General features: G+C 42.7%; 1 protein-coding gene and 2 long non-coding RNA genes across 8 annotated transcripts in view; 2 read left to right on the forward strand and 1 right to left on the reverse strand.

Annotated features, from left to right (window-relative positions):
- LOC147840776 (uncharacterized) overlaps positions 1–23719 on the forward strand; it is a 1215461-nt gene that overhangs the window by 610773 nt on the left and 580969 nt on the right. The window lies entirely within an intron of this gene.
- nexmifb (neurite extension and migration factor b) overlaps positions 1–23719 on the forward strand; it is a 156481-nt gene that overhangs the window by 23700 nt on the left and 109062 nt on the right. The window lies entirely within an intron of this gene.
- Positions 9008–22538, reverse strand: LOC147840779 (uncharacterized). The gene is made up of 4 exons (XR_015507144.1): positions 20473–22538; positions 13909–14350; positions 11842–12836; positions 9008–11759 (listed from the first exon to the last, which is right to left on the reverse strand). It is a non-coding gene; the product is annotated as an uncharacterized LOC147840779 (long non-coding RNA).

A 23719-nucleotide genomic window follows, 5' to 3' on the forward strand; every position in this document is an offset into this window, starting at 1 on the left:
TCTGTATATATGATTTTTAAAAGCAGTACAGTAAGTACAAGAAGCAACAAAATCGAGAAAGAAAACATTTAAAGGAAGCATTAAAGTAAGGTATAAAAGACTAATAGGAAAACTTTAGTAAAACAACAACTAATTATTACATTTGTTAGGGTAATAATGGTCTTTTATCATGTTTCACATCCGATTCTGTCCTCCAGCCGCTTACTTTTACTTAAGACATAACTGACTTTGTTTACATGAGCACAACTGTTCTGAAATAATTCTGTGTGCATCTGTTCAAGCATAGTCAATAGAGAGGCATTTATTCTTGTGCTTAAGGCGGCTGTCAGACTTTTTAACATAAGCTTGTCCCTGTATTTTTAGCATCCATGTTATATTTTTCAGTGAAACTGTTAACTACTTTGAATAGTTTCACTGTAATTCAATAAAAAACAAATTCACAAGCTTACTTTTAAAAAGATATATCTGTGTTTCGGTATATTGTGCAAATTATGTCCAGAATGTAGAATGTCATAACAGGTAAATTATAGTTTATAGTTGCTGAGCAACGATGCAGAATGAATATAGAATTTGTATATGTATGTACAGAATATCACATATCATGTAATGTGCTTCATCTTATGTTTTAACTCAGTTTGATGTCTAAATTTAAGCAAAAATTTGAAAATAATTAAATGTGATAAAGTTACTTTCAATTTTAGTGTTCTTAAGCTAATTTAAGGTCAAACTACCTGGATAACCCAATTAAAGGCATTTACACATTGCTTGAAAATAAATGAAAATAAAAATTCCTTTTTATAACATGCTTTATTACATCCTACCTTCCTATTTAGAGCATTATAAGCGTAGTTCAGTACCTAATTATTTATTCTAAACCTTTATGAGTTTCTTGCTGTTGAACCCAAAAGAAGATATTTTGAAGCAGGAGCGCAGGAGTTGCAGAATTTTATTCCAAGGCACTCACATATCCAGCCCTGCCCTGCCCCATCATCCCCTATTCGTATTCCAGTCTCAAGAAACACTGATAAAGAAAAACTGGATAAAGGCTAGAATATTTAAGGGCATTCATTGCAACATTGATAAGATCAAACTTATGTTTCCCTTTTTAATATTAAGATATTTTCTTTAAAATCTAAATGTATATTTTCCTGCCAGGGTTGCTTAAACACTCCCTCACCCAAACTTGGCGTGAGTGAGACTGAGAAAATGAAGCACATCTGCACCGAGAAAAAAACTGATGCTCAAAATGTAATCTTTAAAATGATAAAATATAAAAAAAAACTGCAAATATATGACAGAGGTTTGTGATACAACAATTACAGTGAAGCAGTATTTTCTACTGAACGAAACAAAGCATCCGCTCGAGTAGTGGACAGCCACTATTATTTTTGGATATTATTTTTAATATGTTTTTTTGTTTATCCATTATCTACTAGATAAACAAGAATAATGAATAAAACTTGAGGTAGGGGTGTCAAAATTAATTGTTGTTTCGGTGCACCACGATGGCACATCGTGCACAGGGCCGGCCCGTGGCATAGGCCATAGGCAAATGCTAAGGGCGCTGTATATCCAGGGGGGCACCAGAAATGAGCACGGTTCAATTGGTTTTGTTTTCGATATTCCTGACACACATTCAGTTATAGACTGCCATAACTCAAAAACCTCTTACCCTAAAAAGATCTAAAGTGTGTTTCCTACAAAAAGACAAAGCTGGTTATGTTTCACAGCTGTCTTTCTTTTTTTCGCTCGGCATTACGACCACTGCTCCGTTTAAGCCCTCGCAATATGCGTTTAGCCGGGAGAGCACGCGCTGAGAGGAGCTCTCAGTAAGGGACCGCCGGAAAAGTGCTTCTTTTTTTCGTTTTTCTGCTCCGCTCAGCTCGAGCTCTCCCTGTTGCGAGGGCTTAAGTGTGTGTGTGTGTGTTTCTTGCTGTCTATGTTTGTGTATGTGTTTGAATGAGAGACAGTGTGGTGCACTGTTAAAAATTGTCCCGTTAAAAAACAGTAAAATACTGGCAGCTGCAGTTGCCAGCAATATACTGTTATTTTACAGTATGTTGCTGTAAAAATACATGGACTACATTGATTTACACAATACTCAAGGAAACTCATTTTGCTCACTGAAAGCAACTGCCTCAACTTGGTCAACTGCTGAATGAGTTTATGAAGTAATGTGCTATATATGCTTAGAAGCATACTTATAACTTATTTTAGTTAATTAGAAAAGTTCGGTTTTAAGGTCTTATTTTTCACAACAGCACACATGCATGTAAATCTGGAATCACCAGAGAGATTCTGACTGCATCAGCAACTAAACAGCCGCTATCTTTAAATAGAGAAACATGCAGAATAACATCAACAGTTCACTGTTCATCTTTACCTCATACACTGGCTCTACTCTCCTCCACAACGGTGACAGACAGAAGAAATTAGCTTCAGGTTTTACAGTAAAATACTGTTTTTTCCTTGATTTAACAGTAATCTACTGGCAGCTGTGGTTGCCAGCAATCTACTGTTTTTTTACAGTCTATTTCCGTAGAGTAAATTAACAGTATATTACTGTTAAAATACATTTTTACACTGTGATTTTACCTCTCACACCTTTAACCCTTTAAACCCCAGAGCATATACTTCAGTTTTTATTGAAGTGTCCACACTACTGAGTGTTCAAGAATTATGTGGCAAAGCTGAAGTAAATTCATTAATTAACTGACTAATTAAATGATAATTGAGGATTAACAATGAACAAATGAAGAAATACTGAAGGGAAAAAACAAGAACAGAACATACAAAACTTTAGTCACAGCTTTATAATGAAATAACCTGAAGAACAACAAATGATTAAATCATTGAAATGATCAGCGGATGATTAAACAACTCTACAAACATCATCACCAGCTACACTTATTACTTAATACATGTATTTTTGTATAACATCTACTAAAGTTCTTCTTGAGAAAAAGTGAAAGTTTTACGTCACCATCATGGAGAACAGAGTTTGCTTTAGTTGGGCTCTTAGCCCTGTCATATTTAACATTTATATATCGTGGCTGCTGCAATTGTTAAGAACTTTGTTTAAAAAGCTCTTTTGTTGAGGCAAGCCAGCAAAAACCTAAATAAGATCTGGTGATGTTCATGTTGCTATTAAATGGCAGAGTCTGTTCTCATTTAGTATAATAAAATTTACTGCTCCTATTCAATGTTAAATCTATTGTTTTACATTATATATCTATATATGGCAATGATTTCTGGAAGTTTTTAAGAATATCTTGGACAATAACACTGCTCTATGGTGTAAATCGCACTCAAAAAGACATCAATAATCAGCATATGAACCTCAATAATGGTGACAACAAATTTAACAAAATTAACAGTTTAACTCACAAACAGGCAACTGAAAGTCTAAACATAAACAACAGCAGAATCAAACACAAGTAAAGAAAACTCTTAGACCATTATACAACATTTATTTATACCGCAATGCATGCTGGGATATTTGTACCGTGCCACTCCCAGCATGCATTGCAGCATGAAACATTTGAGATGTTACCATTGTTGAGATACAAGGTCAGATTCATGAGGTCTGAGTGTGTATTTGTCATAACTGAACTGTTTTTGTATGTTTTTTCTTAACTGTTAAGTAATTACGGAGGTATCTTTTCTGTTTCCACTTCTCATTAATTAAATTAATACCTGCAACTAAGGATAAAATCTATTGCATGAGGCCCTTCATCCAGATTTATACCAAAACATTTATCAGAACTAATTTCAGACAAATAGATTTCTCTATTTATTGACTTTCCAATTTGATTGCTATAATACAAGTATTTCATTAAATCTTTATTATAGTAATTGGAGAGTCTGAGTTAATAAGTTCAAGGGTGAAGAGCCCAACTAAACCAGCCCCTCACTCCATTACGGTGACACAAAAAACACCTTAATTTCTGTTGGATCTCAATGAGAATAGTATGGAAGTCAAATCAGTCAGTAATAAGTGTGTCTGCTGTTGTTTGTGGAGTTGTTTAATGATCCTCTGCTGAGACTGAAGCTGTTTTATTTTATTTTATTTAATGTTGTAACTCAAGTCACTGTTTGTGTTTCTTGTTTATTTTCTTCAGTAATTGTGATTATTAACAGCAGGTGTTCATCAGTGTCTGAATTCACTCATTAGTGTTCATTAAAACTGTCAGGTGAACTATATTAGTTAACTAGAGTATGAAATAGTGAACAAGGACACAATGCGTGATTTCAAACACAGACTTCAAAACATCGAATCTGAACTCTGTTAGCTCACAGTTTTCTGCAGTTGGTTACTTTCTCGAAAACAAAAATGTTACCCAGAAAGCACTGTTTTTAACAGAATATTACTGTTTTAGTGAAAAAACATTATTTTACCGTAGAATCTGACCGTTTTTTAACAGCAATTTTTTACAGTGTGCTGTGTGTCTGTGTGTTTATACAGACAGCATGTTATAGCCTCCCCCCTAAAATATAACACTGTATATGGAAAGCATTGTCAATGTACCGTGATGCACCGGAAAATTGAATTGAATCGAATCGAAGGCATGATTATTGTAACCGAACCTTAAGACCAGTATAGGTTCACACCTCTAATTTGAGGTGAAGTGCTACATAATCAAAGCACAAACTGGTGTGTTAAATAAAATAATAATCTAGCCTAAATAAAATTAAAGAGAAATATTCATAGTTTCAGAGAAGCCTATATTAAGCCTTTTTCACTGTTAATGACAAAATCATCCATTGTACCAGTTAATTACAATTGAATTAATTTAATCAGGTAATTTGAATACACAGGACAGGCGTTAACAAAGTATTCACAGCAGTACATGTTCCCAGATTACCTCAGAAGAACAAACTCATTGGAAGGGTGAGAGAACTCAGAAACTTGTTGTGAAAATGGTCTGTTTATTTATGCTAGTCTGTCAAATAAAATTGTTTATAATACCTTAAATGGTTGCAGTTCCATGCGAGGAGGCTGCTCAGCTGGCAGCTAGATCGGAATTGTCCGATTAAAAAAAAAAAAAAAAAAAAACAGGCTGGGTCTGGAGTTTTTCTGGCTTAGGTGCCGATGAGACTTCGGTCTCCACCCCGTGTGGGGGAGCAATATTTGTCTACTTATTTTTAGGCCTTTTGGTGAATGGCTCAATTAAGTTTAACTGCTTTAAAGAGCGTTTACTCATTTTGAACCTTGTTTTTTAACAATAGCTATCTGGGGTCCGTTCTTCGTACGTGGATTACTCAGTTAGCTGGATTTGGATATTGACGTTTTGACACGATCCAGGATCGTTTCGTTCTTCAAAGCTGATCCGAGAGTTGTTGTCATAGCAACAGTTCTGCTAGCTTAATCCTGATCGGGAGCAGGTTCAATTTATATAAACAGGATTAGATCGGCTCAGTTCAAGCAAAGATAATAGAGAAAGTATGTACCGAATTCTGATATTTTCTTACACTAGTAGTTATATACACTTGGGAAAATAGTAACTATTTTAAATATATATATATATAAAGTTATAGTTATTAATAAAATAAATAAAGTTATACATATTAATAAAACGTATGCAATCTGCACTCTCGAAATGAAAGTACAAAGACTGCCACCTGCTGGTGCAAAGGGATAACATATGAACTTTTTAGATCGCTTTAGTACAATTTGTGTATAATAGAAATGCACAATGTGTGACTTTTTAAAAAAAATAAATTATACATTAATGCAGTCATAAACATGTTTTGACAGTGAATATGCCAGTGATTATGCTTAACAATAGTTGCAGACGCCTTTACCAATATCAAAATGCTTTTGAAAACATCCAGTTATTCCATACAGCGATTAAAAAACGGCTATTATAATAAAGAAAATCTTTTCTAAATGTAGAACTAAATACACGGATATGCATTAAAATACATGATGAATACTCTTGACACATGAAAGAGTAAAGCCTGCAGCTCACAACAAATGTGGAAGGTTATTGTGAATCATATTTAACAAGCCGTTTACTGCTAATTTGATGTAATTTTGCTCACATGGATAATTGAATATTAATCAGATGATGTCATCACGCTGCTGTGCCGTCAGCCAATCGTTGCACTGCTGATCATGATTTCGAGGATCGATAGATCTGTCCTTCACAACACACGCAGCGATCTCAGATCAGTTTATCCTGACATTCTAATCTGATTCGCGAACTTGTTTGAAGAACCAAATTAGCGAGAGATCAGTTATCAAGATTAAAAGATCCAGGATCTGCCAAATCATCTTAGATCATTTAAGTGAGGTACGAAGAACGGACCCCAGAATTGTATTTTTAGTGTGTGGAAAAACCATCAGCAAAACTAAAGCTAATAGATTCTTTACCCATCTCCCACCATGCAAGCACATACACACTTTTAAACACACACCTTTATATATTCTCATTCTTTCTTGCTTTGTCAATATATCTTAGTGTATTCTGGCTAATAACCAATTTTAATTGTGCAAAAAATAAATACAAAAGCAGCTCTAAATCACGTCCTTTCATGGTATGTAAGTACAGTGCATATAGCCGTACCGCAGCAGGTACCACTGTTTTGAAGAATGCTGGTTGCTGGCACCCATCAATGTCCATCGTAGAAAAGAAAATAATATGAAAGTCAATTGGTTGAAGCTTCCAGCGTTATTCGAAATATCTTCTTTTGTTTAAAACTGGAAAAAATGTAAAATCAGTTTTTAACATGTAAACAGATTTTTAATTTTTGCACAAACTATCCCTTTAACCAGTTGAACTCTGCACCGGGTCCGTGATGTCATCAACTTTCGCTTTACGATTGAAAGGGCTAGCATTGCACCAGACCCCTGTAAGTGGTGTCGTTTGAAAGTGTAGAATCTATATTTTATGCACATATGCATCACTTTGTTTTTTTTTTTCCTACTTTACAAAAGTTATTTACACTTAAATACACAGTATTTTGGATACCCGAGCTGGGTATTAAAAATTGGTTCATTTTCATATTTTTTATATGGTTCATATATGACACATGTACAAGTTATAGTTCAAATGAAAGCTCTTGCCTGTGCTCATACGATTCTAGCTTTTTTTTTTTAATGAATTATATTCACAAATCAAACAGTAGTCAAATAAATCACGGTGTTTCCATGGCGCAGAAGTGAAAACAATACATTTATGATCAATAAGCAGCCCCATATAGCACAGACAGCTGTCATAATTTACCTTATGCTGTACGCTTCAGGCCAATTTCTCCTGTTTTTTAAGGTGATGTGCATAAGCAGGCCCGGATTGGCCAATCGGGAGGACCTGGAGAGTTCTTGGTGGGCCGGTCTGTTTTTTTGGCTGTGAAGGCCAATGTCTCTAGTTGCTCACTCTCAGCAGTCGCACTTTTTAAAATTTATTTATTTATTTGACCATAGCCTCACTCTTTTTATTCATTATTTTGCAGCAGCTCCGCTCTTCTTATTTACTGTCTTGCAGCCCTGTGAGCAAAATGCAGACTGCAAGGTAATGATGATGTAACTGTCATTCCGGCCACTCAAGCTTAACAGTGCTATTGTGGTACAGTGGTCAGCACGTTGAGTTACAATATCGTCGATCTGTGTTCGATCCCCACCTGAAAAAATCTTTTTTTTTTTTTTTTTTCATTTTTATTGTGAAGACATATAAAACTGTAAGGTTGTTGAACATTTGAAGTTCTAAAGCAGCTGTTTTCTTGAAAAAGACGTGATAGTGTCATTAGACACTGAATTGGAAATGACCTTATTTTAATATAGTCAGTCGTGAACTGAGGTGGGTCGGTCTAAGGCTTGAAACTCCAGGGCTAAAAAGGAGTCCCACTCCGGCCCTGTGCATAAGTAATCCTTTTATATGTCTGACATGGTCCAAACACAGTGAATTATGTTTATTCAAGCAAAAGAATAGTGAAATATGAAAATAATCATCGATCCCTGTGGCTTGTATAGCACCTCTCATCAGTTGGAATTCTACAACTTTTGCATAGATTATGGTAGAGACATATTTCTTTTTTCTTATAATTACAGACATGTGCAGGAACCACCAAAATTAATTACAGCAGCCTAGACCACACAGAATTCAAATTTGAGTTTATAAAAAACAAAATACAAAAAGCGCCTCTTTTTTTAGATGTTTATTATAACACAGACAACATATATAGTCATTTTAAACACTTTTAGTAGTGTTTTTTTTTTTATTCAAAGCGTTTTCTTTAAAATTATACCAAATTTTTACACCTCTGCATGTGGATTTGGGAAGCTTTTAAATTTGGGGAGGCAAAATCCAGGTGGATAAAATGTTTTATCAGGCGGAGTTTAACTGGTTAAGAGCATAAATAATATTCAATGCACTTTCCTTCAGAACAAAGCTAACGAATGCATTTGCAAGGACAGTCATTTTTAACCAAAGTACAACATTAGTACACATGCACCACTCCTGTTTTGAAATGCTCTGTTTTTGAAAAGAAGCAGGCATGTTAAATCAGCTGCCCCTCGTGCTTAGACTCAAGAATGAGGCTTATGGGAAAAGCCAAGACAAAACAACACTCAGGCCTAGTGCACAAAGTAATTCCGGCTTTATTTGTCACTTCAGTGCTTTAATGAAGATGCACTGAGCCGCTGCTTTCATTTATTTATTTTTTATAATAAAATGCATGTGTATTTGAGTACTTGTAAGCAAAGATGGATAAATGCAGGAACTGGCTTTTCATGAGCAACGGAAAGTGCTACTTAACCTGTTTCATAATGCTAAACTCTTGATGAACCCTTTCCTACTCAAACGGTTGGTGCAGTTTTATTACTAATACACTTACTATAGATTGTTACGCTTTGTGCTGCGTCATGTTTAAGGTCATGGAAAGTCACCTCAGATACACCAGTGGGCAACCAGAAAATCATTCATCCACAACATGTCTCAAAAGTTGACAACAACAATGCATACTGGTAGGAAATGTAGACTTTGCTCTGTAATTCAGTTCTGAAGGAGGATCGTGGAGACTGATATGGTACAAAACTCACTGTATTTAGTTTTTTTCACGAAAGCAAATGTTTTTTTTTAGTTTTGTGTACACAAATAAAAGTCTAACCTGTGTAGTTTCAAAGGAATTTTTATTTTTATTCTTATCTGTTTGCAGGGCTTGACATTAACACCCCGTCGGTGTTATTACAGGTAGATTTCAGCTGTGGTAGGTTAGACAGACACCCCCACCCACCACTTCGCCTGGTAGAAAGTAATTGTTAAGTTGCCAGAGCTGCCTCATCCCTAAACATTAAAATTTAGTTTAAGGGCGTTTGGGGTGACGCCGTAGGTAGTGCTGTCGCCTCACAATAAGAAGGTCATTGGTTCGAGCCTTGACTGGGACAGTTGGTGTTTATGTGTGAAGTTTGCATGTTCTCCCTTGGTACGCATGGGTTTAATCTAGGTGATCCGATTTCCCCTACAGTCCAAAGACATGCGGTTCAGGCGAATTGGGTAGGCTAAATTGTCCGTAGTGTATGGGTTTGAATAAGTGTGTATGGATGTTTCCCAGATACGGGTTGCAGCTGGAAGGGCATCCGCTGCGTAAAACATGTGCTGGATAAGTTGGCGGTTCATTCTGCTGTGGTGAGCCTGGATTAATAAAGAGACTAAGCCGAAAAGAAAATGAATGAATAAATGAATGTATGAAGAGCATTTGTCAATATGTGTGCAAATGTGATCTTAGAACTGAGAAGCAGCACATTTGATAACTGTTTGCGCCAAGTGTGCCACAAGCCTGCGTTTGAGTGAAGGTCTCGGCCGTTAGATCGCCCCCTGGGGGCTGGCTGCAGTACAAGTCATAAAGCCCGCCTCCTCCGTGTTAATGAAGGAGACTTGAGCCCAAATAAAAAAAATTATTACACTTGCAATAAAATGTCCTGAAAGATGGTTCTGGTCGATTAAGGCACTGGTTATTGTGCTGAAATAGATCTTCATTTCTGTAAACAGTTTGTTTTTAGCAGTAATTTATTGCTGGGCGTGTCATCGTGATTGACAGCTGTGATTGACAGTTTCTCAAAGCAGCGTGTCTGAGCTTCGGCAGGAGACTGAAGTGTTATTATTCGATTTCTGTGTTATTTTACCATGACGAAATGAGTTCAGCAGTAAACTACAGTTTCTGACATACATGATCCTGGTGGACCACTGTTTATTCGCTAAGGTCAGGGCTTTTTTCGGGCTTTATTAGTTTGCTGATACACACCTAACCACCCAGATAGCAAAACACACTCGAGCCAGTTCGGCTAGATTCTCGCCTGCCGGACACTTACCCCTCAGAGCTCAGACTGACTGATCTGCTGGACCTACTCCGGATGCCTGGACTCACTGTCCGATTCCAGCCCGAGTCAATCGAGCCAGATACGGCGGCCGAGCGAGCCGGCGCTGCCGCATGCGAGCCGGAATCAGCCCGCGACGCCGCGAGTACGTTATGCGCTGCGGCCCGGAGCTTGCGTGATTGAATATGTAAAACCCTCATATTTGTTAACGTTATTACATCCATTTGTGTTGATATGACAGCAAACGCATGCTGAGAAGTTCGGGGGGCGTGGTTGATTTTACATAAAGCGTTTGTTTGGAAGCTCGACTCCGCTCATCTTCGCGGCTCCTCCTCTGGCTCCATCAGACAGTCCTTCTGCGCATGTCAAGGCTCCAATTTCAGCAGTCTTTTGCGACAGTTTGTGCCCGTCAAGCAGGCGTTTTGCCCTCAAGGCGTTCAATGGGAAAAGGGGCTGTCGCGTCGTCCATATTTTTTACAGTCATTGGTTTGCGCAAGCAAAAGAAAGCAGGTGAATACCGAATGAGAGGATGATCAGGGGCACAGTGAGACACAGGCGATCCTGGCTCACTGACAATGTGGGCGAGGCACAGCTGACGTGAATTGCGCGAGTGCTTAAAAGCTCCCGTTTCCTTGCACAAAACAACCGTGCCTGGAAATGCAAATGGTGCGATCATTTCTCTTTTAAATAGATTAAAAAAAAGTGGTGCTTGTGCACCCACAGTTGCTGCTTTCGCTTTTACCATGCTTTGAACAGATTATTACTGGGCCTAACATTAACCGTGTGCCTGATCATCCTTTCACTATCGCACACAGGTTTTTCACATGTTTTCTTTTGCTTTCACTTATTTTTGTTTATATGGTGTATTTATCATCCTTTACAGTAACATTGTTTTAATAAGAGATTACCTTTATCTATAGTTACCTGATGATCTAGGACCTTTAGCCTGGATAAACTACTGTGTATAGTTTTAAATAAATTAGAATACTTTTTAAAATATCAATTGTTTTCTTAAGAACATTTTTGTTGAATAAAAAGTGTATGTATACTTAGTGTTGAGCCCTAAAAAGTTATGAGTAATAATAAAAAAAAAAGTTAATGAGGCATTTGGACAACATACAAAGTCAATCAAGTAGTTTTAGCATGCCAAAGTCAAATGTATGCATATAAAATATATTTTCCCAACAACAAAATTGAAAGTGAAAATGGCGTGTGGCTAGTATTGTTGGAGAACTATCAGCCTAATGGCTGGTGAACCAAAAAGTTAATATCAAGACCTGTCTGTTTGACCAGAAATGACTCTTAACAAATTAATGAAATCATTAAAATGCTCATTGTGAAAACGTACCCCCTTTTACATTTCTGGAGAGCGTGAATTATGTAGCAAGAGCCACGTAAGGCAGCATTTTGTCTTTAAAACGAAGCTACGGGGTGGTATGACCACCTGGGGGGGATGGGGGGAGTTGGGGTGGGGGGGTGGGGGGGGGGTCATTCGTTTGTGATGCAACCAACATTCATCCCCCCACCCCCTGCTCTTCACTTTAGTCTGCGATACCCCTGCACACACCCAACCAAACAAAAACAAAAGCCAAAAAAACAAAACAAAAAACAGAAAACAACCGAATAACAGGGTGAAAACATGGTACGATCTGTAAACATGGAAAATCAGGTGGCCTCGAGGACAATCGGGTCAATCTGTGCTTTTTAAAACGCTATTGGTTGGGTCTAGGGAAGGGGATGGGTGAGGGGATGAATCGGTCGGTCAGTCAGTCAGACAGTGGCCTCTGATGGATTTACATGAGAAGCAGGCATGAATAGCACTCGCAAAAGACATTTAAAGTCTGAAAAAGCATACATAACAGCCTCTAGTGGATTCGCAAAAACAAAAACTGCAAAAAAGGTACCTCCTGGGACATATTTGGCGATCTCCAGAAAGGTATATAGAGGTACGTTTCAATAATAAGCCTGGGTTGAATAAAATAGTTTTAATTAAAACACAGGAAGAGGTTCATGTTAGGAGCGATTAAGCCAGTTGTTTATAACAGCTCCTGAGTTAAGTGTTGTGGATGAAATATAAGCTAAATTGTAATTATACCTGTCAAAGGGACTGAAAGAGATGCTTTTATCTTTGTATTTTGTGGGTTTAATGCATATGAAAACACCGGCAGGAATAAAATACATATATTTCTAATCTATCCTTTGCGAATTGTGTTTAACAACAGCTATTATGAGATGAGATGAGATGCTTCATGCCTGGTTACAATAGCTGAGAGCTCTACAATGTCAGTTTCTCTTTCAAAACAAGAGTCTCACTTAGAAATTAGAGTAAACAATATAACTGATGAAAGCTCACTATATAATCAATCAGCCTATCAAATGCTTTGTTTTGTACTGATTGGCCTCTTTCTAACCAGAATTCCATACTCTAGATTTATATGAAAATGAGAAAACAATAGTGTCAGAGGCTTACAGTGTGTCATTTCCATGTACTGTACTCTAATTATTCAACAATGCCTAGCTACTGTTAGGGTTGTAACAATATACCGGTATGACGGTTTACCACGATTTGAACGTGCACGATTATCATACCATGAACAATTGCATATCAACGGTTTTAACCCTTAAAGACCGAGACAGCCGCCCGCGGCTAAAAATAAGTATTGCTCTTAAATGTTTAAGAACTTTTGATCCGCTGATCCGATTCATACAATTCAAAGATTGGCATAAAGAAGAGAATCTCAGCTTTCCAGTGCTGTATCACATAACTTTCAGACTTTCAGAGGCTCCGGAATCAGTGCGGTTACGTCATCAACATTTGACAACGCTGATTTGACAAAGAAACGCTCGTCACTGTGTCTCCGGACAAATCAGACATGATACATTGATGCATTATCCCTCCTCCATGCCCAGATTGGTTCAAACTCGCTATATCACAACCAATAAGCATAGGTTTCGCTTTTGTTTGTGAACCAAGCTTTTTGAACAACACGGAATGAGAGATAGGCATACATTTATGCGCGGCTAAATAAAACGCAAAAAAAAAAAGTTTTGCATGAAATAATTCTCATACTAAGTACTTTTGCATGCACAGCAGCACAGAAACATGACAAAACAGTGACACAGCAAAGACGAACTGCTGCTCTTGCTGTTTTCAAAAGACGCAAATGAAGATGCAGCTGTTTGTCTGCATTGCATACAACCATATCCAAATCCATATCGATAGACAACCATATCCATGCTGGCACATAAAACCTAAGGATGTTCCATATTGAATCTAGTTTCGTTATGTAACTATTTATAGTATAGTAAATATTTATATCTATTTTTTACTGAGGATTTGCACCATGTTTATTTGGACTTTATTTGGACTTTGACACATTATTTATTATTTTCTTATTTTTATTTGTTCATTGTAAGTGGTGTTGTTTATAGTAACTAAAAATATATTATTTGGAAAAAGTCAAATTTGCTTCACTGTTCTATTATTTTGTAACATTTGTAACATACCGTATACCGCGAAACCGTCAAACCGTGGTATTGTTTTAGACGATTATCATACCGTGAAAAATTCATACCGTTACAACCCTAGCTACTGTATAAGGCTGGGTGATAAAATTGGTATTGATATTTATTGACCGAACACCATTATCAATAGGTTTCAGTATGAAGCGTTACAGTTGTATAAAAATGTGGCTGCTGAGCATGTGCTTTAAAAGCATATGGTGTTTAATGTGCAAGCGACACACAGGTGAGGCACACATTTTCAGCCACTCCTAGTTGAAAACATCTCAACTTTTCTAAATGTCGTGTATAATAGCAACACATGCATAAATGAGTGCGGTGGCTAGCAGCAGTGGGGAGATTGTAAATAAAAAAGGATGTAAGGATGTCGCCAGAGAGGCTTTTTGGTTTCTTTTCTTGTGCATCCCAGCCACAAGCTTCCCATCTGAAAGATTTATTTAGCATAGGGGGTAATGTAGTCATTCAGCTTCACAATTAGTAGTTGCAGTAAGTATTTGAATAATGATGGTTCCCCTTCGGTTGGGGAACTTCAGTGCCATGAATGGGAGGATTCGGATCAGAAGCCGCTTATCTGGAGAGTATTGAACGGGCCAATGAATTAAATTAATTGGCAGCGTAAGCTTGCGCAGGTGTGCGACATCTGCAATTATCTCAGCATATAAGCACACCTGAAGCCAGCAGACGCCATCCTTTTCGCTTCAGATCCTTTCTGAGTGAGTCGATGAGGGTTCCTCTTGCTGATCAGCACTTCAGAGCGAACGAGTGTGTCTCCCGGTCCAGAGTGGGTCTTCGCGGTGGCAGACGGTCGAGCTGGGTTACTCCCTTGCCTGCGGTTCTTTGGGTCCGGTCCTCCAGAGCGGTGCGTATAGTTGCAACTTTCCTAAAAGAGCAACACAGTCGTGCAGCACGTCCTTTTCAGGATGGCGCTCCGACTGTGCGTTTCTGGATGCGGGGGTTTCCTGTCTCCGGATGATGGACACGATCACTGCATTGCATGTTTGGGGGTCCAGCATGTTAATGCGGTGCTCGCGGGCGGTTCATGTCGTCATTGCGATGCCATGACCGTTGCACAGCTAAGATCGCGGCTAACTTTCGCAAGAGAGCGAGCCACCCCAGTTGCCTCCTGCTCTAAAAAAGCAGCGGGCGCTCGGGCAGATCTGAGGGTTTCAGCGGGAGCTAATCCGCCGCCCACGGGCTCGCGGACCTCTCGCTCCTCACGGCGCTCCATCCAAGCTTCGGGTGGTGAGAGTGATCCGTCTAACCAGATGGTAGCTCTCACACTCGCTGACACCGGAGATCAGATGTCCTCCGCGGCATCGGAGGGTGGGCTTTCACTGTCCGACGAAGATCCGGACCCGCTCGCCCCCTCCGGGCAGGTGAGCGCTGTCAAATCGGATCCTGAAGCGGACATGTTAGCCGTGCTTTCCCGGGCTGCTTCGGCCGTGGGGTTGGAGATGGTTTATCCCCCAGCTCCGCGGCCGGACCGACTAGATGGGTGCTACGTAGAGGACCAGAAGGCGAAGCCTTCGAAGCCTCTCGTCCCCTTCTTCCCGGAAGTGCACAGTAGGCTCACGCAGTCCTGGAGGGCACCTTTCTCTGCCCGTGCTGCGAGTGCCTCCGCCCTCACCGCCATTGACGGCGGAGCTGCCAGGGGGTATGAGGCGATCCCGTCAGTGGAGCGCGCTATCGCGGTCAATCTTTGTCCGCGCGGCGCCTCTACGTGGCGGGGTTTGCCCCGCCTCCCGTCCAAAGCCTGTAGGTTGTCTGCCTCCCTCGGAGCCAGAGCTTATAAGGCTGCGGGCCAGGCTGCTTCTGCTTTGCACGCGATGGCCACCTACCAGCGCTACCAAGCGCAGGCGCTGGCCGAGCTGCACGAGGGCGGGTCCAACCCAAGCTTATTACATGAGCTGCGCACCGCGACCGACTATGCTCTTCGGACTACTAAGTCCGCCGCGTGTGCGCTGGGGAGGACGATGTCCACACTTGTGGTTCAGGAACGCCACCTCTGGCTAAACCTGGCTGATATGCGCGACGTTGACAAAGTTCGCTTTCTTGACTCGCCCATATCCCAGGCTGGCCTGTTCGGCGACACCGTCGGTGAATTCACCCAGGAATTCAAGGCGGTGAAAGAGCAGTCGGATGCGATGGGCAATGTCATCTATCGGCGTGGCCGTAAGCCCGCTCCGCCCGCCGAGCCATCCACCTCCGCTGTTCCTCGCCGAGGGCGCCCGCTAACGAGTGCTGCCCCGCCCCCGCCTGCGCCTCCGGCCAAGCGGGCGCGGCGTTCACCTCGAAAGCAGGCAGCCCCTCCTGCCCAGGGCGCCGTTAAGTCCGGTAAACGGACCGCGAAGCGTCCCTGAGACAGGCCATCCGGAGAAGAGGAAACTTGCTCTTTCCCCGCTGGAGGGCGGGGCCCCGATAACAACGGTACTTTTCAGTGCCACCAAAACATCAGTAAAAGAGCACTTTTTCCCTTCCCCGGATGTGACTGCACGAGTTCTGCCAGTCCGGGACGCGCTGCCTTCCGGCTCGCAGACTCTACGTGCTTCGCCAGTGGCTCACGAGCGCTGGGAGGACGGTCTCCCTTTCCTCAGCCCTCCAGCCCCCTCTCCGGAGTCAGGGTGCGGAGCCAGAGTGAATCGCTCTCCTCCAGCTCTTCCGCGGGACCCTCGTGCTTCCCGGATCAGCACACCCACTCCGCGCTGCCCCACCGCTGGTACGTCAGCGATTGTAGCGATGACTCCATTAGCGAGGGCTCTGCCTGCCTGGTTAGCGCGGGCCAGCCCCTCGCGGTGGCTCATACGCACAATCAGACTCGGTTACGCGATTCAGTTCGCGAAACGGCCCCCCAAGTTTACGGGCGTGTATTTCTCCAGGGTCAACCCCCTGTCCGCCCCTGTCTTGCGAGAGGAGATTGCTGCCCTCCTGGCGAAGGGTGCAATCGAGCCGGTTCCTCCAGCCGAGATGGAGAGTGGGTTTTACAGCCCATACTTCATCGTACCCAAAAAGAGCGGTGGGTCACGGCCAATCCTAGATCTGCGCGTTTTGAACCGCTGTCTGCACAAGCTGCCGTTCAGAATGCTCACGCAGAGGCGCATTCTCCAATGCGTTCGTCCTCGGGATTGGTTTGCAGCCATAGACCTGAAGGACGCGTATTTCCATGTCTCCATTCTTCCACGCCACCGCCAATTTCTGCGGTTTGCGTTCGAGGGTCGAGCGTGGCAGTACAAGGTCCTCCCCTTCGGGCTCTCTCTGTCTCCGCGGGTCTTCACCAAACTCGCGGAGGGTGCCCTAGCGCCCCTTCGGCTCGCGGGCATTCGCATACTCAATTATCTCGACGACTGGCTGATTTTAGCCCACTCGCGGGAGCAATTGATTATGCACAGGGACAAGGTGCTTCGGCATCTCCGCCTACTGGGGCTTCAGGTCAACCGAGAAAAGAGCAAACTCGCCCCCGTGCAGAGGATTTCTTTTCTCGGGATGGAGCTGGACTCGATCACCATGGTAGCGCACCTCTCCGAGGAACGCGCTCGCCTGTTGCTGAACTGTCTGAGGGAGCTCGACAGCAAACTAGTGGTCCCACTGAAGTTCTTTCAGAGGCTCCTGGGGCATATGGCATCCGCAGCCGCCGTCACGCCGCTCGGGTTGCTCCATATGAGACCACTTCAGCACTGGCTTCACGATCGGGTCCCCAGACGCGCATGGCACGCGGGCACACACCGGGTCTCGGTTACTGCGCTGTGTCGCCGCGCCCTCAGCCCTTGGAACGACCCCTCGTTCCTACAGGCCGGTGTGCCTCTAGGACAGGCGTCCAGCCATGTTGTTGTTTCAACAGACGCTTCCAACACGGGTTGGGGGGCCGTGTGTCGCGGGCATGCGGCTGCGGGCCTCTGGAAGGGTGCCCAGCTGCATTGGCATATCAATCGCCTAGAGCTGTTGGCAGTGTTCCTCGCTCTCCACCGCTTTTTACCGGTGCTGGAGCGGCAACACGTGCTGGTCAGGACGGACAGTATGGCGGCGGCGGCGTATATCAACCGCATGGGGGGTATGCGCTCTCGCCGCATGTCTCAGCTCGCCCGCCGTCTGCTCCTCTGGAGTCACCCGCGGCTGAAATCGCTGCGCGCCATTCACGTCCCAGGCACGCTCAATCGTGCAGCCGATGCGCTCTCACGACAGCTGTTACGCCCTGGAGAATGGAGACTCCACCCCGAGTCTGTTCAGCTGATATGGGCGCGATTCGGGGAGGCCCAGATCGATCTGTTTGCTTCCCCCGAAAACGCTCACTGCCAGTTGTTTTTTTCCCTGACCGAGGGCTCTCTCGGCACGGATGCACTGGCCCACAGCTGGCCTCGGGGCATGCGCAAGTATGCGTTTCCCCCAGTGAGCCTGCTCGCGCAGTTTCTGTGCAAGGTCAGGGAGGACAAGGAACAGGTTCTGCTAGTTGCGCCCCTTTGGCCCAACCGGACCTGGATATCAGAGCTCTCACTCCTCGCGACGGCCCTCCCCTGGCGGATCCCTTTGAGAGAGGACCTACTCTCTCAGGGACAGGGCACCATCTGGCACCCTCGCCCCGATCTTTGGAACCTCCACGTGTGGTCCCTAGACGCGAGGAAGACTTAGGTAACCTACCGACTGCGGTGGTTAATACCATCACTCAGGCTAGAGCCCCCTCCACGAGGCGCGCCTACGCCCTGAAGTGGAGTCTATTCACTGAATGGTGCGTCTCTCGCAGAGAAGACCCCCGAAATTGCCAGATTAGTGTTGTGCTCTCTTTCCTTCAAGAGAAGTTGGACAGCAGGCTGTCGCCCTCCACTCTCAAGGTTTACGTGGCCGCCATCTCCGCTTATCATAGCGCGGTAGCTGGCGGCACCGTGGGAAAGCATAACCTGGTCATCCAGTTCCTTAGGGGTGCTAGGCGAATTAATCCATCTCGCCCCCCTCTCATGCCCTCTTGGGATCTCGCCCTCGTTCTCACGAGTCTGCGATCCGATCCCTTTGAGCCACTCGAATCAGTATCTCTAAGATTCTGTCCCTGAAGACAGCTCTGCTGGTTGCGTTGGCCTCCATCAAGAGGGTCGGGGACCTGGTGGCATTTTCGGTCAGTGACTCGTGCCTGGAATTCGGGCCGGATTACTCTCACGTCATCCTGAGACCCCGCCCCGGTTATGTGCCCAAGGTTCCTACCACCCCCTTTAGAGATCAGGTAGTGAACCTGCAAGCGCTGCCCCCGGAGGAGGCAGACCCAGCCCTTTCTTTAATTTGTCCAGTTCGCGCTCTGCGCATTTATGTGGACCGTACTCAGAATTTTAGATCATCTGAGCAGCTCTTTGTCTGTTATGGCGGTCGGCAGCAGGGAAGTGCCGTATCAAAACAAAGATTATCCCACTGGATTGTGGATGCCATTTCACTCGCTTATTCGAGTCGACGTCAGCCGTGTCCCCCGGGAGTTCGTGCACACTCCACTCGGAGCGTTGCATCCTCTTGGGCGCGTGCACGCGGCGCCTCTCTAACAGACATCTGTAGAGCTGCGGGCTGGGCGACACCCAACACATTTGCAAGGTTTTACAATCTGCGAGTGGAGCCGGTTTCCTCAAGGGTATTAGGTAACCCTTTGGTGATTGAGGAGACAACTCGGTAGGGTGTTGAAACACGCTTGCGGCGCCATTCTCCCTAACACGGAGGTACGTGCGCCTTTTTTATCTGTCAGTAAAGTTCCCCGTCAGGTGAGCCCTGCAGATTCCTCCGTGGCCCCCAGCACTGACTCAGCGGAGGAGTCACTTGCTGGCCCACTACGTTGTAGGTCTGCCCGCTGGTCAGCCCGCGTTTTGGGTATAGGTGCCTGCTATGCGTGATCCCCACTAGGCGATCCCATATGCTTATTCCGCCACGGTTAAGTCCCCCCCCTGGGTGGACCCGTGTCTTCCCTCTCCGCTAACCACTCTTTTGCTATGCGTACTCCCCCTTTTTAGGGCTAGTCCATAGGTAAATTCTGCCATCTATCCCCCCCTTGGGTAACGGATGGCCTCCGCAGCGTCCTCCCTATCGGGATTGCACGCTTCCCAACGTACTGTCGTATTTCCTAGAATTATCTAGATGCTCACGACTTCCCAAAAAATATATCTAAATCCGTAAAACTTCTGTTGAAGTAGGATAAATTAGGGCCAGGGACACGTTGGAGGACCGCGCCCCCCATGATGTGGGTGCGTCACGCTTGCTTGACTATCTCCTCATCGGGGGTGTTGGTAAGGTGCAGTCATTATGGCGCTTTCCATATTCTCCCATTCATGGCACTGAAGTTCCCCAACCGAAGGGGAACGTTCGAGGTTACGGAAGTAACCCTTCGTTCCCCGAGGAGGGGAACGGAAGTGCCATATTCCGTCGCCATAATGACTGTCCCTTAGCTGTTTGAAAGTCTCTTCAGCTTAAAAGGATGGCGTCTGCTGGCTTCAGGTGTGCTTATATGCTGAGATAATTGCAGATGTCGCACACCTGCGCAAGCTTACGCTGCCAATTAATTTAATTCATTGGCCCGTTCAATACTCTCCAGATAAGCGGCTTCTGATCCGAATCCTCCCATTCATGGCACTTCCGTTCCCCTCCTCGGGGAACGAAGGGTTACTTCCGTAACCTCGAACGTTCCTTTACTTGAAAGCTCAGATTTGATTATGATAATTTGTTTTGTTTACTTTAGTTTGTGGTTTACTGTATCATTATTATTCACATATTAACGTTTGCTTTGATTGTTCCGTACACGTTTTACCATTGCTCACACTTTGTAACTTTTTATTCATCAAGTTTGAGAATCTCTTTAACACTTATGTTTATTTTATTATAAAGAGATGAGATATTTTGCTTGCACATTTTTGTTTTTGACTATTATAACTATTTGCCTTAGTAATGTTGGTGTATTAAAATAAAGTGGTTAAATAAAACAAATCCTAGTATTCCTAAATTTATTGTTGAAATATATATTTAATAATTATCTATATCAAATGATACAAAACATGATATTGTGATAATTGTTTTGCAATATAGCCCAGCCCTACTACTGTATATCCAGATTTTTATTATACGACACCTTGAACTTTCCAAAGCAACTTGCTTTTCATGAAAATGCAAATTTAAACTCAATCCAGCTTAATCCAGTGAATCGTGTATCAAGATTTGTAATATTGAACTGCATATCTCATACATCCGCTGTAATGTTCCCTAAATCACATATTTATGCTCTTCTCTGTTCTCTGAGGGCTTCGTGTCATCACATTTTCTTCCCGTTAATGTCTAGTTTAGCACAGTATTTAATACAGCCAGAGTCTTAATTGTAATTTTCATAGAGCCACATTCCACTGCCGTTTCCGCTGCGATGAGCTCTACATTTCTCTGGAGACCGTGACTTCCCCCATCACATTTGAAATCAATTACATCTCATTCTCTTCAGCCTATCTCACTTTCTCACTTTCCATGGCCTCTCTTCATTTCAGGTTCTTCCTACTACGGCACAATTTTAAAGCTCTTCTAGTGGCAATTTGCGATAAATAATTAACTCTCCAGAGGCTTAAATATCCATACGTCCCTTCTGTGTGCTATTGACTCTAGTTTAATGCTTCCGTAGAGATTCATATTGCTACACTTTTCACACTTGAACATTGTAGAATGCTGAATGTATGGTTTAATGTGTTGGATACACTAGCCATTAGGTGTTTGAGGACCGTGTTAGCCCTGAACAAAGCCTCAACACAATGTTACGGTTGTGTACACGCTTTTATGCGCACCGTGTAATGCGTGCTTGCTGAGCTGAATTAACATATATGTTTTTGACGGCTCTTGCCTATTTTAGAACACGCCAGGTAGGCGGATAACTTGAACTGCGGAGGATCTCTGTGCAGCGAAGACTGCGTCTAATTAGTTTGTCTAATTATGTCTTTGTGCTGGAAATTTCTCAAATTAGTGCTATCGTACAGAATGTGAGGATGCTCATTAGGGTTGTCAGGAGAAATGTGAGGATGGCTGCCGTGGTCAGCTCGCAGCAGAACACGCAGGCAGACACCAACTCTTGATTAACCTGTTCAAATTGCCCATTACCTGTGTTAAATGAGCTGTTTACATGCTACATGCAAGGACCATGTGGACCTACAGGTAGCTGGAACATGGACAGATTGTGTAGATGTCCTCTAAATTTTGATACTGCTGTTTGTGATCACCTAAGGAGTTATTTGTGTCAAATGGTTTGCTGTTTTTCTTATATAGAAATGTTTTTCACTATAAAGAAGGCTTTGGTAAATGCTCTTTATAGAAACATCAAAGCCAATTAAGAGCCTTCATTTTGATGAGCGCTGGAAATGGATTCATTAGAGACTGACTGAGTTTTCTTGATTTCTTTAATGTGAAAAAAACAACAACTCAGGCTCATTGTAAAAAAACGTACCCTCGTATACATTTCTGGAGAGCATGAATTATGTAGCCAGAGCAATGCATTTCATCTTTAAAACGAACTCTATGGGGCAGTATGACACCGCCGAAGGCTTCTATCTCTTTTCGCAATACTAGCTGAGCGCTTACCTCCATGTGCATGGCTTTACCACTGTTACCAGTTTGCCCAGTGGCTTGCAGCATGCGTTGGCGGACTTGAAATGGAAAGAGGAGTTGACTGCGATGACAGGGTATCCAGAAGTCAATTGAAGAACGGTTCCAAAAAGCAGTTAAAACAAAAAAAAAGGCAAAAAATATGAAAAAAAGAAGTAAATAACAAGGTGAAAACATGGTAAAAATCAGGTGACCGCATGGGCTTTTCATTTTCTATATTGCTTTTGAAAACACTGTCGGTTGGGTTTAGAGAAGGGGGTTGTCAGGTCAATCTGTGCTTTTATAAACACTATTGGTTGGGTTTAGGGAAGGGGTGAGTGGGGGAATTAACCGATCAGTCAGTCAGTCAGTCAACAGCAACCTCTGTTTGGATTTACGTGAAAACAGCAGGTGTGAATGGCACTCGCAAGAGAAATTTGAGATCTGAAAAAGAGTACACAGCGGCCTCTGGTGGATTTGCGAAAACAAAAACTGCAAAACAACGTACCTCCTGGGATGTATTTCATGATTGCCAGAGATGTATATAGGGATACATATTAATAATGAGAATGGGTTGAAAAAAAAGGGTCAGGAGTCTGTTGCAATGTGAGGTTTCAGGTTAAAGAGCCCTTATTTTGCATTATAAAAGGTCATATTTTTGGTTTTGGGGGTCTCCAACAACAGGCTGATATGCATGCAAGGCTTTCATTGTGTAAAAATTTGCATTTTTACCCAATTATCAATATAATGTTGACTGGGTTCAGCATGAGACAGAGAGAAACACCCAGCACACTTATCAAGTACTCAGAGTGCACAGCATATGTGAGAGCCCAATGCAGGATTGTAATAAAGCAATGCAGTTAAACATGAGCGTATTACTCTACTCTTGAACCTAACCCCAAGTAATGATAATGACACACGTACAGTATTAATCCACACAGTGGCAAAAGTTTAACTATTTTTAAAATTGACCACACCAGGGATGTAAGGAACAGCTAATGGTGGCAAGCTCACAAAAGCATTTAAATCGGTAAAGAAAGTAGAACACGTTGCATTTTCACAGTGGTTTTGGATGCAATATGTGAATAGCCCCATACAGATTTAACCTAAGAGATACAGTACAAGCACTAATCTATAATAGATAAGTGATTACAAGATGCACAGAGCTGTTACAAGTTAGAACACACTATTAAACACATATTTCACAAACTACAGAGAACAAGGCAACAACTTTAATTACACTGACATGTTTTGATCCAAAGTAAAAAGAAACTGGTCTATATGAACTGTAAAAGTTACTGATAAAATCTGAAAAAGTCC

Source organism: Danio rerio, chromosome 14, assembly GCF_052040795.2.
Source record: "Danio rerio strain M-AB ecotype USA chromosome 14, GRCz13ab, whole genome shotgun sequence".
In the NCBI taxonomy this organism is placed as follows: Eukaryota; Metazoa; Chordata; class Actinopteri; order Cypriniformes; family Danionidae; genus Danio; species Danio rerio.